Source organism: Mytilus trossulus, chromosome 14 (assembly GCF_036588685.1).
Source record: "Mytilus trossulus isolate FHL-02 chromosome 14, PNRI_Mtr1.1.1.hap1, whole genome shotgun sequence".
Lineage (NCBI taxonomy): Eukaryota > Metazoa > Mollusca > Bivalvia > Mytilida > Mytilidae > Mytilus > Mytilus trossulus.
The window spans coordinates 55,399,370-55,417,377 of NC_086386.1; the positions used below are offsets into that span (position 1 = coordinate 55,399,370).

The 18,008-nt window shown below is 34.4% G+C and overlaps 1 protein-coding gene across 1 annotated transcript in view; it reads right to left on the reverse strand.

Moving 5' to 3' along the window:
- The window catches only part of LOC134697895 (uncharacterized), a 41,447-nt gene extending 36,287 nt beyond the window's left edge, over positions 1 to 5,160 (reverse strand). The window contains exon 1 of the mRNA XM_063560182.1: positions 5,048 to 5,160. The gene's annotated coding sequence lies outside the window, so the exon portion shown is untranslated. The remainder of the gene's footprint in view (positions 1 to 5,047) is intronic.
- Between the last annotated feature and the right edge of the window lie 12,848 nt (positions 5,161 to 18,008).

The following is an 18,008-nucleotide window of genomic DNA, read 5'->3' on the forward strand; positions in this document are numbered from 1 at the left end:
TTAGATTTTTGTACATAACGCCTTTCAATACCGTGCGCAAAAGAAGCGCCTGTTTCTCTTCTACAAGACCTATAAAGTCATATCCCGTGACACCCCTCATGATTTTTTTCTAGAAGCCCTGGAATAGGCCAACCCCCCTATTTTTTGCCATTTTTTCCTCATTTTAATCTCAAGTTTCAGACTGTTTATATTAGCGCCCTTCCATACCTGGCACAAAAGAAGCGTCTGTTTCTCTTCTACACGACCTATATAGTCATATCCCATGACGCCCCTCATTATTTTCCACAAGAAGCCCTGGAATAGGCCGACTCCCCGTTTTTTTTGCCATTTTTTTTCAAAGTTTGAGCTCTAGTTTCAGATTTTTGAACATAACGCCTTTCAATACCATGCGCAAAAGGAGCGCCTGTTTCTCTTCTACAAGACCTATATAGTCATACCCCGTGACAGCCCTCATTAATTTTTTTTGGAGCCCTTGAATAGGCCGACCCCCCTATTTTTTGACATTTAAAAAAAAAATTGAGCTCTAGTTTCAGACTTTTTAACATAGCGCCCTTCCATACCTGGCACAAAAGAAGCGCCTGCTTCTCCTCTACACGACCCATATAGTCATATCCCATGACACCCTCATTATTTTCCACTAGAAGCCCTGGAATAGGCAGACTCCCTGTTTTTTGCCATTTTTTTTCAAATTTTGAGGTCTAGTTTCAGATTTTTGAACATAGCGCCTTTCAATACCTTGCTCAAAAGAAGCGCCTGTTTCTCTTCTACATGACCTGCTAGTCATATCCAATGACACCCCTCATTATTTTTCTCTAGAATCCCTGGAAAATGCCGACTCGCTGTTTTTTTGCTATTTTTTTCAAATTTTTAGCTCCAGTTTTAGATTTTTCAACATAGCGCCCTTCCATACCTTGCGCAAAAGAAGTGCTTGCTTCTCCTCTTCATGAACATTATAGTCATACCCCATGACACTCCTCATTATTTTGCTTTAGAAGCCCTGGAATAGGCCGACTCGCTATTTTTTGACATTTTTTCTAAATTTTGAGCTCTAGTTTCAGACTTTTAAACATGGCGCCCTTCCATACCTGGCGCAAAAGAAGCTTCTGCTTCTCCTCTACACGACCTATATAGTCATATCCCATGAAACCCCTCATTATTTTCCACTAAAAGCCCTGGAATAGGCCGAATCCCTGTTTTTTTACCATTTTTTTCAAATTTTGAGCTCTAGTTTCAGATTTTTGAACATAGCACCTTTTGATACTTTGCGCTAATGATGCGCTCTACAAGACCTGTATAGTCATACGCCGAGACACCCCTTATTATTTTTTTCTAGAAGCCCTGGATGAGCCGACCCCTTATTTTTGTCTTTTTTTCAAATTTTGAACGCTAGTTTCAGATTTTTTAACATAGCACCCTTCCGTACCTTGCGCTAAAGAAACGCCTGCTTTTCCATTACACGACCTTTATAATCATATCCCATGAAACCCCTCATAATATTCCACTAGACGCCCTGGAATAGGCCGACTGCCTGTTTTTTTGCATTTTTTTTCAAATTTTGAGCTCTAGTTTCAGATTTTTTAACATAGCGCCCTCGATACCTTGCGCAAAAGAAGCGCCTTTTTCTTCTCTACAAGACCGATATAGTCACACCCCATGATACCCCTCATTGTTTTTTTTGGTAGAATCCCTGAAATAGGCCGACCCCCCCCTATTTTTTGCCATTTTTATCAAATTTTGAGCTCTAGTTTCAGATTTTTGAAAATAGCGCCCTTCCATATCTGACGCAAAAGCAGCGCCTGCTTCTCTTCTTCATAACCATTATAGTCATACCCCATGACAGCTTCAATATTTTTCACTAGAAGCCCTGGAATAGGCCGACTGCCATTTTTTTCAAATTTTTAGCTCTAGTTTCAGATTAACATATTGTTGAACATAGCGCCTTTCGATACCTTGCTCAAAAAGGCGTCTGTTTCTGCTCTACAAGGCCTATTTACTCATACTCCGTGACACCCCTCATTATTTTTCTCTACAAGCCCTGGAATAGGCCGGCCCCCCTATTTTTTTGCCATTTTTTTCAAATTTTGAGCTCTAGTTTCAGATTTTTTAACATAGCACCCTTCCGTACCTTGCGCTAAAGAAACGCCTGCTTTTCCATTACACGACATTTATAATCATATCCCATGAAACCCCTCATAATATTCCACTAGACGCCCTGGAATAGGCCGACTGCCTGTTTTTTTGCCATTTTTTTCAAATTTTGAGCTCTAGTTTCAGATTTTTTAACATAGCGCCCTCGATACCTTGCGCAAAAAAGCGCCTTTTTCTTCTTTACAAGACCTATATAGTCACACCCCATGATACCCCTCATTGTTTTTTTTGTAGAATCCCTGAAATAGGCCGACGCCCTTCCATATCTGGCGCAAAAGCAGCGCCTGCTTCTCCTCTACATAACCATTATAGTCATACCCCATGACAGCTTCAATATTTTTCACTAGAAGCCCTGGAATAGGCCGACTGTCATTTTTTTCAAATTTTGAGCTCTAGTTTCAGATTAACATATTGTTGAACATAGCGCCTTTCGATACCTTGCTCAAAAAGGCGTCTGTTTCTGCTCTACAAGGCCTATATAGTCATACTCCGTGACACCCCTCATTATTTTTCTCTAGAAGCCCTGGAATAGGCCGCCCCCCCCCTATTTTTTTTGCCATTTTTTTCAAATTTTGAGCTCTAGTTTCAGATTTTTGAACATAGCGCCCTTCCATACCTGGCGCAAAAGAATCGCCTGCTTCTCCTCTACACGACCTATATAAACATACCCCCGTAACACCCCTCATTATTTTTCACAAGAAGCCCTGGAATAGGCCGACTCGCTGTTTTTTTGCCATTTTTTATTCAAATTGAGAGCTTTAGTTTCAGACTTTTTGAACATAGCGCCTTTCGATACCTTACACAAAAGAAGCGCCTGTTTCTCCTCTTGAAGACCTATATAATCATACCCCGTGACACTTTTCATTATTTTTCTCTAGAAGCCCTGGAATAAGCCAACCCTCCCTATTTTTAGGCCATTGTTTTTAAATTTTGAGCTCTAGTTTCAGATTTTTGAACATAGTGCCCTTCCATACCTTGCGCAAAAGAAGCGTCTGCTTCTCCTCTACACGACCTGAATAGTCATGCCCCATGACACCCCTAATTATGTTTCACTAGAAGCCCTGGAATAGGCCGACTCGCTGTTTTATTTGCCATTTTTTTTAAATCTTGAGCTCCAGTTTCAGATTTTTTAACATAGCGGCCTTCCATACCTGGCACAAAAAGAAGTGCCTGCTTCTCCTCTATACGACCTATATAGTTATACCCCATGACACCCCTCATTATTTTTCACTAGAAGCCCTGGTATAGGCCGACTCCCTGCTTTTTTCCATGTTTTTCAATTTTTGAGTTCTAGTTTCAGATTTTTGAACCAAGCGCCTTTCGATACCTTGCGCAAAAGAAGCGCCTGTTTCTCCTCTTCAAGACCTATATAGTCATTCCCCGAGACAACCCTCATTATTTTTCTGTAGAAGCCCTGGAATAGGCCGACTCCGTGTCTGCATATGTGTATGTAAGTTTAATGAAACAATGACATCAGAGGTGGTATATTTTACAGTGTAGGACTACTTTTACGTTCTAAATTGAGGTGGGTGCATTGGTGGCCTTACACCTACAAATGATCCGTTGATAGATGCAGAGTTATTGTGGGATTGAATATTAGCCTAAAAAGAGATGTGACTTGTTTTATCAATAGATGGGATAAAAACCATTTCAAAATTGAGTTAAAATTGCTATTTTTTAACGGATTTTCTGCCTTTTTGAATATTTTTTTAATTTAACGGCCTTCGTTGTCTTATTCTGTTGTTTGGTTTCTCGATTTATCGCCTTATTGTTCGCTCGCTTATTGTTCGATAGCTATTGTTCGATAGCTTCAGCCTGGTGAAAATAGAATACTTCTGTTACATAAATATGTGCAGTTTTTGACAATATATTGCACATATATCGGGTACTACCATTATTGTGTCATGCTTAATTACTGAAATCTTCACAATTTTATCAATTGAGTTAAATATTAGACGGTTTCTGGTTTCATAGAGGTGACCGCATTTGTGTTCTTTCTTAATATTCTGAATCAAATGTAAGTAGTATTTGATGGAAATACATAACATATATAAAGGTTGAAATGCGGCCACTTTCATTTTTGACAAAAAAAACATCTGAAAAGTGACATATTATGGCATATTTGATAGAGCGTGCATATCTAAGCCTGAATTTGAGCGCCTCTAATGATTACATCAGTTCAAATCTTTCACATACACTCATTGAATCGACTGAAGTAGACACTTAAGTGTTTCAAAAGTGTTTAAATCTTTCTACAAATGAACCTGAAATTTGAGGCCAAAAACTGGACCTACTGCTTTAATATTCCCAAGGGGCATCAGTCTTTAAAAAAAAGTCGATCGTCCACCATTTCAGAAATTGTCCGAGATATTGCTGATATTAAAGTATAGTATAAATTTTATAAAAACCTGACAAGAATTGTTCCCGTGAGAGCGCTTACAAGAATGGACGGACGTACGCTCGGTATTTTACGTCCCCCACCACGCGTTAAAATGATTAAGAACACATAAATCGTTGAGGGTATATGTAACTGCCTAACTGTTTCAGTGTATTTTTCTCTCGCATTGTTATCGCAATCAACCCTTAAAATATACTGAAAAGGGGGAGATATGTTGGAAATAACAATAAGTGCAATAGGTTTCCTGTTATAAGGCTTCTTTTACATCCTAACGACTCGGTCGCTAAAGCCTCAATAAAAAAAAAAAAAAAAACTTTATTACGCAGTTTTCACGTATTTTGAAAACAATTATGAAAGATATATTCAAACACATAGTACATGTAAAGAACCAAAAAATGTCAAACTACTATGAAACGAAACAATCCGTGATAATAATAAACACTATATAATAAATATTAGTTATTCTGTTAATATAAAGTTCAATTAAGTTTGTAAACTAACCTTGTTTGTTCTAGTGATTTGAATGTAGTTTCATTCCGGCTGATTTTGTATTATAAGTACTTTATTCTTGGAATTATAAGGGTGTGAATTCTGTGAACTGATCTATATTTACTTTAGTTTGTTTGCGTGATATAATGGAGACGTTAAACTATTCACTTTACTGAATTGAAAACTGATATGCATGCATTTAACTATGATTTTTTTTTTGTACTTTTAAAAAGAAAATGTGTGTCATTGTGATATCAACATTGCTTGAACGTGATAGTCTAAACTAGTTATACTGTACATGATGTATAATGTTTGAATAACAAACACTTGTTAACAAATGACATAAAATACGACGATCGGACGATTTAAAGACAAATTTATTCAATCTTTTATCCGATTTTGATTGCTAAAAAAAATAATAAGTCATATTTAAAAAAAGAAAAGCGATAATTTAATGCATGAAAATTGTTTAATAAAGGAAGAAGGCTTCAAACTATTAGAATTTATATATGTTTAGGACCATATGAGTATTTGAACCATACGCGTATGGTCATGACCATATGGGTATATACTCATATGGTCCGACCATACGCGTACGGTCGGACCATATGCGTATGGTCAGAGTAATTAACACTCTGTTACACTCTGTTACAGTTTATTTATAAACAATTCATTAAAAAGACGCAATCATGTAAAAGATTTTATTATTATATTAAAATAAAAATTAGCTAAATAAAAATTAGAAGTTTCACATAGTTAATTCTATTTTATTTTACTATGCGAAAACTATGATACCGATGGTCATATCAGACTTTTTTTATTACAAGTGACTAAATAAAAACATAAATTTCTTGAACTGTTACACAAGATTTGAAGGCACTGGAAAGTAGCATAGTTTATTTGATTTGTCTTGTGAATATGGTGTATTGCAGTCATGGTACGACATTTGAGACTTGAAAATGCAAAAAGGCTATGAGACCGTGTGGAAGTAAATGTCACCCAAGCCTACATACAAGAATGTAATTAGATATGGAAACTAACTATGGCATCAATGTTTAATTTTTACGTAGTATTTGAATTATAGAATAAACACTCTGTCATGAAAGTAAACCATCATTGTTTTTTTTAGATAAAGTTTTTGTACTATTGAAGCTTTTAAATGTAATTAAAAAAAATACCTATATGGTCAAAATACTCATATGGTCCGGCCCGCTAATAACCAAACGAGTATAATACTCATATGGTCATGACCATACGCGAATGGTCCAAATACTCATTAAGTCCGGAACATATATAATATGGCAGTATAAGTAAAGTCAGTGTCATCTTAGGGTAATGAATTGGCTTTAGATGTGAGGCAGGCAACATCTCCTTATACTGTGCTGTGTCCATCTTTTTATGAGTGTTTAGAGAATGATTGGGTTCAACAACGTCTTCTGTCTCGCGTTCAGTCCATTGCCTGCCATAATCCTTGACTGAATCCATCAGTATTTTAAAGTTGTATTTCCAGTTGATGGATTTACGCTCACGATATTTCAGAATAGCTTTATCAGAGGAAGACCAGCAATATTATAGTTCATTTGCGGTTCAAAGCAGGTGCACATGTATAAATGTATTACACTCCTCACAATTGTTTGCAAGCGCTACCTTTGAAATTCATATTGATTTGAGATATTTTTTGTCTTTTATCAACAATATTCACGATACATGTATAAGGCTCACTGCTTCAACTTCGAAAGAAATAATGCTTTTGTCGTTATTTTTGGAATGTTTTAACGGCAAATTTTATTTTCCATCTTCTGATTTGATATGTACTTACATTTTGTACCTATACCTAAAATATTGGTGATGTGCTATTCTGCATATGTAAGTTATATCTAATAAAGTATATAAATATAAGACATTTTGTCCAATACTAAGTAGTAATTATTCTAAATTATGTCGTCCTTACATTGTATTTTGCTTTAATGTCAACAAATCTATATTACTTATTGGTGGTCATATATTATGTATAGATTATATGGTAAACACGCTGAATGACTTCCTTTATAAATGATTAAAAACAAATATTATGCATTGACAATTATTAAATGTATCTTGGTGTAAATTAGATCCTAACGATTGAATATCCTCTTTTAAGTTCAGATACTTAATTTGTTTTCTTCAAATATATGTATGATACAAAATATGCGTCTTATTAAAAATGAAAACCTACTACAAAAGCTGTATCACCCGAGATCTCAGCTGATTATGACTTAGCAATACTACGAAAGTTTTCACATGAATCTAAAATATTTTCTAATCTTTTGTTGTGTACCTCAGAGATTTTATCTTGCATAATGGCACAAAAGGCATTTAAATTATGTCTCGATTCAAGACGTGAATGAAAATTTGTCCACTACGGATAACCCGAGCGATGCCATCTTAAAACTGGTCTTACAATCAGAGGAAACAATTTCTGTTGACAACATTTCTATAATCAAATAAATAGTATTAATTTCATCTTTTTAATAAACAAACATTATGTATGAATTTTAATTTTTCGAATTATCTCTCTTTGCCTATTCTAACAAATCACTCATTTATGAACATTTGAGATCATAACTTGTGTATTAATAGCATAGTTTTATTAGTGACGTTTGCTTAATAAGACTCTTCAATGTGACGTTATTATTACTTGACGTCATATATATGTCGAATGAAGTCATATTTTGATAGATGTCCAGTGACTGTATTTACTGGTTCACGAATTATATAACCCATGTTAAATTAGTGGCAGCAAGAGGAATATAATTTTATAAATCTATGTTGACAAACGATTTATCATATTTCATTTCCGTCGCTTTTTTGGGCGAAAAATGGGTGCAATTTTGTTAAAGTAGCGTTTATTTGAGAACACGGAAAGTGGTTGATGGTGATTACACTCACCCAAAGCGCCTGGAGTGCGGTAAAAAATCAGACTTTAAAATAATGCATCTGTGATGAAAAAATTGTAAATATGTACAGTGGACAAATGCGTGTTACAATACTGTGGCTAATATTTCTATTTGTGTTGAAAGGGAAAATCCCAACCCGGGTTAATTTTTCAAGTGTGAACTGGGGTAATTAATTCGGGTTAATTAACCCGGATTTGGCCCGGTGCAGATTTTATAGTGTGAACACGGTATTAGTTACGGATTACATGTATCTACAATTCAGTTTTTATTCTGGTCTCAAATTTTTAGAGTTTATAACCTTAGCATCACCAGACTTGACATGCATGTGAATTAATAGATTTAACAGTAGTAATAGTGGAGTGCAATCTGTTGACTGTTATGCAGCATTCAGGGGCGTAGCTAGAAAGAAACGATGTGCAAGCACCTACCGCCGAGTGGAGCGAGGCGAAAAAATTTTGGGACCCTTTTATGCAGGAAAATGTTTTTTTTTCGGTTTTCGGTCATAAGAAAGTTGAAAGAGGAGCTACATGTAGATAGGACTTATAAACAATTTATGAATGTAAAACTATTCATAAATCTTCTGAATAAAGTAAATCATGGTTAATTGAAAACATATAAACTACACATTTTTCTGATACAGAATTTACTCAAAATTGTCCAAAATCTGCTCTTCGGGTCTAGGCAGAAACGAGCTTCTCTATTTTTTTTTCAATATTCACACTGAAATCTCGATTAATAAGCAGTAATGCTAGCGATGATAACCTGTCATTGTTCATCGTTGATCGTACATTTGATTTCAACAGACTGCGTAGTGACACTGATGGTGACTGATACATCTCCACGGTAGCACTCGCGAGATGATTTAAACCAGTGTACGTGTTTACCATCGAGCGACCTCCCAATTGAACTCGTCAAAATTACATACCAGATCAGTTTTGTATGTCATGTATGTCTCAGACAATGTTGAGATTTGTTCGTTTGTTATATGTCCTTCAATACGAGGAAGCAGATATGCCGTGACACAAAGGAGCGAATTTCTGATAATACCAGACGCGACTCCACTCTCCAGTTCCATTATCATATGGTCTGTAAACGCAAAATATAATGAGACTTTCTAATACTGTTTTGGCGTGTTAGCAGGATGAGTGGCTCTGGTAGTCCAACACATCGCCGTGGCATAATGTCAACGATATCGAAGGGTTTAAAGCTAATGCCGATTGGTACATCTCATTCCAAACAGTTAAACCGTACTCTGTAAAATGTGCTCCGAAACTACATGTATTGAGTATAACAAATCCAAATATTGTAAAAGATCTACAAGTTACAGTGTCCGATTTTGTCGTGCATGATCTCCAATATAACTTCTATTTTGAAACCAAATGCCGTTATTAAATGACATTTCATCAATCAAAAAAGTGACAACATATGTGTTTCCTTCAAAATTTAATTTATAAATTTTTAATTTTGCAATATTTTTTTTTGCATGCCGAACCGATGAGCACGCAACTGCGTGTTGGCGTATAGGTGAGCTACGCGCCTGGCATTCGAGTTCACCTCGGGTTTTGAAAGCATAAGTGAAGCTCAAAGTTATTGTAATTATTATGTTATTGAAATTTGGTTACTTAACGTTCAGTGGTAAATATTTCATCCGTATTTAGGAAGAGAACGCATTAACAATTAGTTGAACATGCTGGATAAGACAAACAGAAAGAAGGTCGGGAAATTAGGACTGCAACTTAAAAAATGTAAATGTAGCATCGGATTTAAGGAATATTTCATGTGCCGTATTCACCTTTTAATTGTTTTATCATGGCAACTTTTTTTAAATCGATATCTTCAGTTTTTCTTTCATCTTTTTATCAGCCTACTGGTTGTCCTAAGCTTCAGAGTCAGTACTGATGGATTACTTTTCATTTAGGTCCCTTTTATATTGATGTACAACTTTCTTGTTATTCTGACCCTCAACTTATTCCCCTCCCTTTCCGAGAGATAAATAATCGTACCAACATGTTGCACATATTTCAATGATGTGTCCTTGGACCTGCGAGACCCACGGTTACTACATTATATCCAATGAGATACCTTCTTACAAAATCGTGATAAGAGAATTCCTTTTGCATATCCAAAAAATAATTTGCGTACAAAATTGACCTTTCTGACCAAAATTGACTTTTGTGACACAAAATTGACTTATGTAAAATTTTAACTTTTTTTTTTTAACGAAACTCAATGTTGTCTTCTCAAAAATAAACGCAAAGCTGATTTGTGTGACAAAATATCAGTTTTGTATGTAAAGCCTCGTTCACACCTTACCGGATAGCACGAACGGACGCCTAACGAATGAATATAAAAGTTGTTCGTTGAAAAAATTGTTATCCGTTGTGAGTCCGTTGATGTGCTGACCGAATAGAGGTAACCGGTGAGACCACGAATAACGTACGAATCACGAACGTATCACCTAATTTGCCGTATGACACGAAGCGGGATCATTAATTTCAAGTTGGGATACCTAACTGTTCATGAGTATCTCGCTTTGATTATAAGTGCATTTTTTTAATTGATTGATACGCTTACTGCCTATTTTATTCTTTTTATTTTATAAGTCGTCGTCAGTCTCTGAGCATTTTCTGTTGGGAGTGGAGGGGGGGGGGGGGTATATTTTTTAGAACAAAATATTTTGATTCTGATTTTGGTAAAATATTCTGGCCAGCACCTAGAGTAGAAAACGACCGTTTGATTTGTAGGGGGAGGGCTGAAATATAAAGGCAGGACATGCCATAAGAAAAGATAAAAAGATAGGCTCTCTTACTTTTCATTATTGCAAACTTGAAGCTTTTAAAAACAAGTAACAACTTTAATAAGATGCAGTTCCAAACCACACATCACGCGTTGAAATTGTGACCAAAACATTAGTTTAGGGTCCGACCATTTAACTTGCATGGAAAAGGGGGGAATTTTTAAAAATAAATAACTTGATTCCAAATTCTTAGATACTGAACGAATAAAGAATGGCTAGAAATGGCAGAGGCAAAAAAAAATTCTGACGAGAAAATTGAACATGTCCTTCCTTGAACATGTCCTTCCCCCAGCCTCATTTTCAATTTAAATGACTGGTCTCTTAGTTCAAAATTTCTGCCCCAATCATAGATTCGCCTGATAATTTTCGTCTAGGCATTTTCTTGGGCCTGAAATTACCGGCCAAGTCATATAATAAGGTTTAAATTCCATGCCCAGTCATGTATTTGACGAGTTGAAGAATGACCAATTCTAGCGGAACGTCTGTATATATATACTTTTATATAGGAAGTGACCCCTCCTTCGGCGCATACATGCAATGCTTTAGAAAGAATAAACTGAAAATTTGTATTAATTCGAATCATTGTTTAGAATGAGCTAAATAACAAAAAAAGCGGAGATTCCTTCTAATCTTTGTACTTAGGGAAAAAAGAAAAAATCGAATACCAATTTTGGCGTTTTATTCTTTTTTCCCGGACCAAATGTACTAAGTAATACCAGCAACACCGCATACTAAATGGGGGTTAGTAGACGACCCTTTGATTCTAGGATTGGAGCTGGTAGGTCACGTAAATAAATTTGTTGGTCAGGAAAATAAAAGTTATAAATAAGCTGGCTCCCACCTAAAATTAACTGGCTTCCAAATTCTATTATACAGTATGTAAAATGATACATGTGTAATAAATAATCTTGCGTGTAGCAGTTGAAATTTTTTTCTAAAATAAATAATCTGACCAAATCTGCCCGGCCGATCCCCTCAGAATCAAATGATCGCCTCCTTATACCCTCGTCAAAGATAGATGATCGATACCCGCTTTATCTGCGATATAAAATAATATATAGGCAAATGACGGGGGAAAATGGGGGTGGGTGTCTAACTGATTTTTTTTTTATTATAGGTTGCAAATTTCTTGTAAGGGATTGCAAGAAATTTGAGATTAACGTGAAAAGGTGGGTTTCTTTCGGAAATAATTTATTTGATTTTGAATTCTAAGGAAGAAAAAATCTTATCTTGGATAATTACCACAAAAAATAGTTTTAAATTTTAAAAAAAAAAGAAATTTGGCGCGCCACATAATTTATTTTAAGATAAACGGTCGGTCCCTACTAGTTAAAATGTTTTATTTTAAACAAATATATTCAATATCGTCTGTATGTTTTTCTTTCCAACACATGCACCGTGGTCAATTAATAGATTGTCCCCATGATTAAATCATGCTATCATTCCACGTGACTATTAAAAGTGTAGAAGGTGACCACCACAGGTATACATTTATACGTACTGCTTCGTTTTGACCGTACATAGGCACTTCCGGTATATAAGTTAAAGATACATAGTCTTACATATCCATCCTTATAGTTGCAAGCTCGTATTGTATCGTTGTTTTCTAATAAAGCGAACTTTGTGAGGTGTCATGGGGGTATTTTAGTCGATTATTCGATTTTAATAAACTTTACCCTATATGGAAGTCACTGCTCCTAATACGTTCGTTCGTCATTATTCGTCGGGTCGTGATCTCACCGGTTACCTCTAATAAAACGGACGTGTAACGAATGCATAACGGACACACACCGGATATACAACGTATGAGAAACGGAAACGTACCGGACAGAACGGATGTCGAACGTACATCCAACGGACGAGTACCGCATAAAACGGACACCGAACGGAAGCCTACCGGATAAAATGGATAAACAAAGATATACGGAAAAATTAAAGGCGACAATAATAAAACATGTAAATCGCATAAATATTCAAAATGTTTCTGTGTAACTGGTTTTGGTTTATTCTTCAAAATGCCGCCAAATGGCAGTGTCTGGCCTGAATAAGAGCTGCTTGATTGTGAAGACGTGCCCTTACTCTAAGATCGATTATGAACAATAAGAATTCATGAACCTTAAGAAATCTAATTGGCATTTCTGACGCGAAATTTTCAATTGGCATTTATCCGTTTCAGATCCGTTCATCATTCGTTATACATCCGCGATAGAAGTCCGTTTCACATACGTTCAACATCCGTTTTATCCGTTATACGTCCGTTAGAAGTCCGTTGGTGAATTTATCTGCCAGACCTTCAACAGATGTATAACGGATACGTAACGGATACAAAACGGAAACGAAACGGACGAGTACCGTACAAAACGGACGCCTACCGGACGTTCAACGGACATTTCATCAACTATTCTTATTCAAAATAAAATTGAACTTTTTGTATCTTTTGATACCAATTTTCCCATAAATACATGGCTTTGAAAATAATTTACAAATAAAGATGGTACCTTAAATGATTATATATACGGTCGTCGTTGATTCATATCAATCATATTTGTCTTCCGTAATTTGTAATTTTTTATAAACTAATAATTTAATTGTGGCTGTAACGCTTCTTATGATTGGCTGGCGTTATTATGTTTATCAACTCATAGACATAATTTCGTCATGTGTTTTTTGTTGTGTACGAATCTTTGAAAAATAACTGTTCAGGAATAGTTTCTCTCATTGTTGAAGGCTATACGGTAACCTAAAGTTGTCTGCATCTACGTCATTTCATATATTGACATTAATACCATATGTATGTCGATACACGAATTGCTGTAGAAACGCTGGTTAGACCACTCTGCACCAGTTTATGTTCAGATCCATGATTTGGATGTTATCAGATAGTGCATGCTCAATGGTAAAATTAAACGCTGTGTATACTTTTTGAACCAATATTTACTATTAAATATGGCATTAATTGATCACGTGACTTTTAAATGATATGTTATATGACTCTTATATCGTAGCGTGCAGGTTATACAGTGCATACGACTTAAATTTGCCATGGTATATACAAATGTATGTGCATTTCATTTTGTATTAATTGAGCAATACATGTACATGTACATAAACAATTAAAAAAATTGGTTAAATACCATTTACGTCAGAAATTATATAATTTAGTATTTTTTAAAATTGCGTAATACTTTATGCATGATGTCTTTCTTTAAACGAAGTTGATCTTTTCGAACGTAATTGATAATAAAGGACTTTCCAAAAAGTAATTATATTTTATATTTATTCGAAATGGGTTTAACATGTCGACTTCCCAGTTGAAACACAGTTTCAGAATATTTGAAATTGTAATAAGTATTCAAAAAATGCATTCATACATAGCCAAAAATATTTCTAAAAATAACAGTGTTATTCGTTGTAAAAATTAATTAACATTTTGAATAAGTATAAAGTACAGGCGTGCCGGAAGATTGGGCCAACTATTTTAAGAACTGATTAAATTTTGAACAAGTGCAGTACAGTCATACTGGGAGATTAGTCCGTCCGCATTTTAATGCGATTTTCGTAGCACATCCTACATGTAACCATGCATGATACTCGTATGATACATGTATAACCAAATATAATATTAGACTTTTATATTTTATTCAAAATTTTAATTAACAAACAACGTGTTTTAATTGCTTGACAGAACATGAGACAAACCAAACAGATATTTAGCTCATAAATCGAACACCTCAAACTGACAACGCCATTGACGAAAAACGAAAAATGGTCTACGCGAAAAATGGAAAACTAAATGCTGAGCAATACGGATCCAACATAAAACATATCCTGTTCTTAAAAAGAGTTAACAGATCATGCTCACATCTACATACCACATACAGCAAAAAAATGTAACATGTCAAATGTGTCAAATTTCTTTTTCTACATCGCAACGTCTCTTTCTAAACATTTTACCAAGACTGTACCTTCATTCTCGATCGTCGGCACGATAATCATTGTTTTTTTCTTTCTGAAATCACTTTTTAGCCCTTACCATTTTCTCAGTAACATTATCTTCAGTTCACGACCTCCCCTTAACCATGGTATTCTGACATATATGGGATAAAATGAATTTTTAATTTGTTCTCGTAAATGAAATACATGCCACTGGACAATACTGGAGGTAAAAAAAACCGAAAACAAATTAACTAATATGTTTTAATATCTTCACATTTCAAATCAAAAACACTTGTTTGCCTTTCACAATTCAATATCATAAACATATACTTTTATATTTATCTTTATTGTTAAAACATTTATTATAACAATAACTTCATGATTATAAATAACTATTATTGCCTGATAAAAAAGAAGCAGAAAATTGAACACAATAGAAGGAATATTTACAATGAGGGAAATTAACAAACTTCATTCCTTTAATTTTTTGTAAGGCAACACCCAAGGTATTGATGTACGCATCATATACAGCCTCGATATCGTCAATACACATTTGATAGACCGAGTAGCAAACACACTGGCTATTGTTTCGGATATGACATCACATGACTATTTTTACTGTGCAAAGGAATTTAACATATTTAACAATATGCGTGTTTTGAGAAGAGTGCGAAACAGCCGTCATAACTCGAAATCTACGGTTACATGTAATAACAAAGGTCAACTGTTTCCTAATATAAAATAAGATAAAAATAATGTAATGCAAAACTTTGTTTCTAATGAATATTTATATGTTTTTAAACATCTTTATTTATGTTTAATCTTTGTAAAATTTGCTAAATAAATCCATGCACCCTGGGTAAAATTTCTTGAAGTGCATTCACATATAGATCCATAATACGTTACGACACCATGTATATGTACGTTTTAAATAGTATAAATTCTTTGTATAGATATTATACATTAAAATATATAGCCAAAGTAAACATGCATGTTTGTATATTCAAAACAAAAAATTGACAAAGGTCAATATCATTCAATTGCACACTACTGCATCAAGATATAGTTCGGGTTCGAGTCTATAGTTTGAATTTAAGTTAAATTTAGAATCATTATGTTCATTAATGATTGAAATTCCCAGCATTGATATTACTCATAGCTTTAAATTAAAATCAGCAAATAATTTACATTGTAACCAAATATAGCGCAAAGTGCACTAATTGGGAATTCCTTATATCCAAAATATCATAATTCATTCGTACATGTACATGTATAAACCCCAATACTGTTTTTCAATAAAAATCAAACTAGAGTTCGAACCTTGAGTTTATATATGTCGGAAACGTATAATAACAAAAATGATGATTAATGGTAACAAGAGAATAATCAATGATACAAATTAATGATATTTACACTGTTTTACAACTGTTAAGTTTAACATAAACGAATAAGACTATGAAGCCACGTTGGGGCCCATACCGAACAAAATATTGTAGTGCGCGCACAATTTACTATATTGGGATCACAACATATACTATATTGTCTGTACAATATACTATAAATGTGTGCGCACTTTATGATATATTATCCGCACAATTTGATATTTTGTGCACGTATTATAATAATTTGTTTTCCGTGTTGGTCCCAAAATGTGACTCTTCATTAGATTGACTTAGCTATGAAATATAAACATAAGCACATTAAAGTGGCACATCTGATGCCCCACCTTAAACATAAATGAAGAATTCATAAACATATTACTATTACAAAATATTAGAAATTATTATAAATTAAGGAATGTATCTCCTTCATGCAAAGCTCTGATCCTTTTACGGATGTGGCTATACTTTTTGGGACCTTTTGGATTATAGCTCTTCATCTTTTATATAAGCTTTGGATTTCAAATATTTTGGCCACGAGCATCACTGAAGAAACATGTATTGTCGAAATGCGCATCTGGTACAAGAAAATTGGTACCGTCAATTTTATTACAACTAATTCAGATTTCATTCATAAGTTTTTGTAGACATATGGCACACACGAGTAGAGTATTTAGAAATTCTATTATAAATGCGGTTGCCTTTCTTTTATGATTGTCAGATATCCTACCGATGGTCTATAGTTCTATCAGGGCACCCTAGCTTCCTCTGTCTATAAAGGCTGACCGCCATGAAATAGCGCACTAGTGTTGATTGAAAGAGGCGTTACACACCAATCAATCAATCTAAGTTGACTATAACGAATCAATCGATAGACCAATATTTAATTTAGGCTTATGTTTTACTTAACGTGTAATTTTGAATTCACATGTAGTCTCTACCTAACGTATAATTTTGAATTAACACGTAGTCTCTAACTTACATAAATTCTTTGATTGCTTAACGTCCAGTTGCAAATATTTCATGCATTCTCAGGACGATAGTCATATACACAATACAATGAAAATCCCTGTACAGATGAACTTATAAACATTATTATACTATTAAAATTTTAACAAGCATAAATATTTGTTAACTACCTTTAACAGTTGAAAGACGAGAGACATATACACGTACTTGTAAGTATATATTGTTCATTTCTAAAAAGAAGTTCGATTCCATGTAAAAAAAATCTAAAGCAAACTTGAAGACTTGAAGATCTTGATTTGTTAATTAGTAATTAACTTTCAGTGATATATTTAAACTGTTTGTACACTTACAAGAAGAGATTAACTATTAGAAGTTTGATTGATTGTTGGTTGCTTAACATCCAGTGGCAAATACTTCATGCATACTCAGGACGAGAGATTAACTATAAGTGTTGTATTACTAGTAAAAACATTAAGTTACAGTTTCGTTTAAATATACATTAAGTAGATGGCAAGAATAATATTTTAGAAGATATATTTCAGTAATCTTTTCACCAATTCACTTTATCCTATCTGTCTAGTCTGAGAGTTGGCACCATTTTGGTCTGAAATGAAAATAACGAAAACATAGATCAAATTGTGTCACTGATGAAAAGTACATTCAACTACAAAAATGTAGTTGAGCATTATAACATCATTCGTTTTACATCATGAGCGAGCTTTGCCTCCTATTGACGTAATTTTTGACTCCAATGGAAGTTGAGTGCTGATGACTCGTTTTAAACCATGTACACCTTACCAAGTTGGTCACGAAAAAAACAGAGTAACACAAAAATACATTTTCCAATTATGCATGTATAAGTTGCATACGATTTCTGACCGAAAAAATTACACAGGATAGGTGTACTCATGACAGCATTCTTGTGAAAAAAAATGAAATCAATGCAACAGCAATTG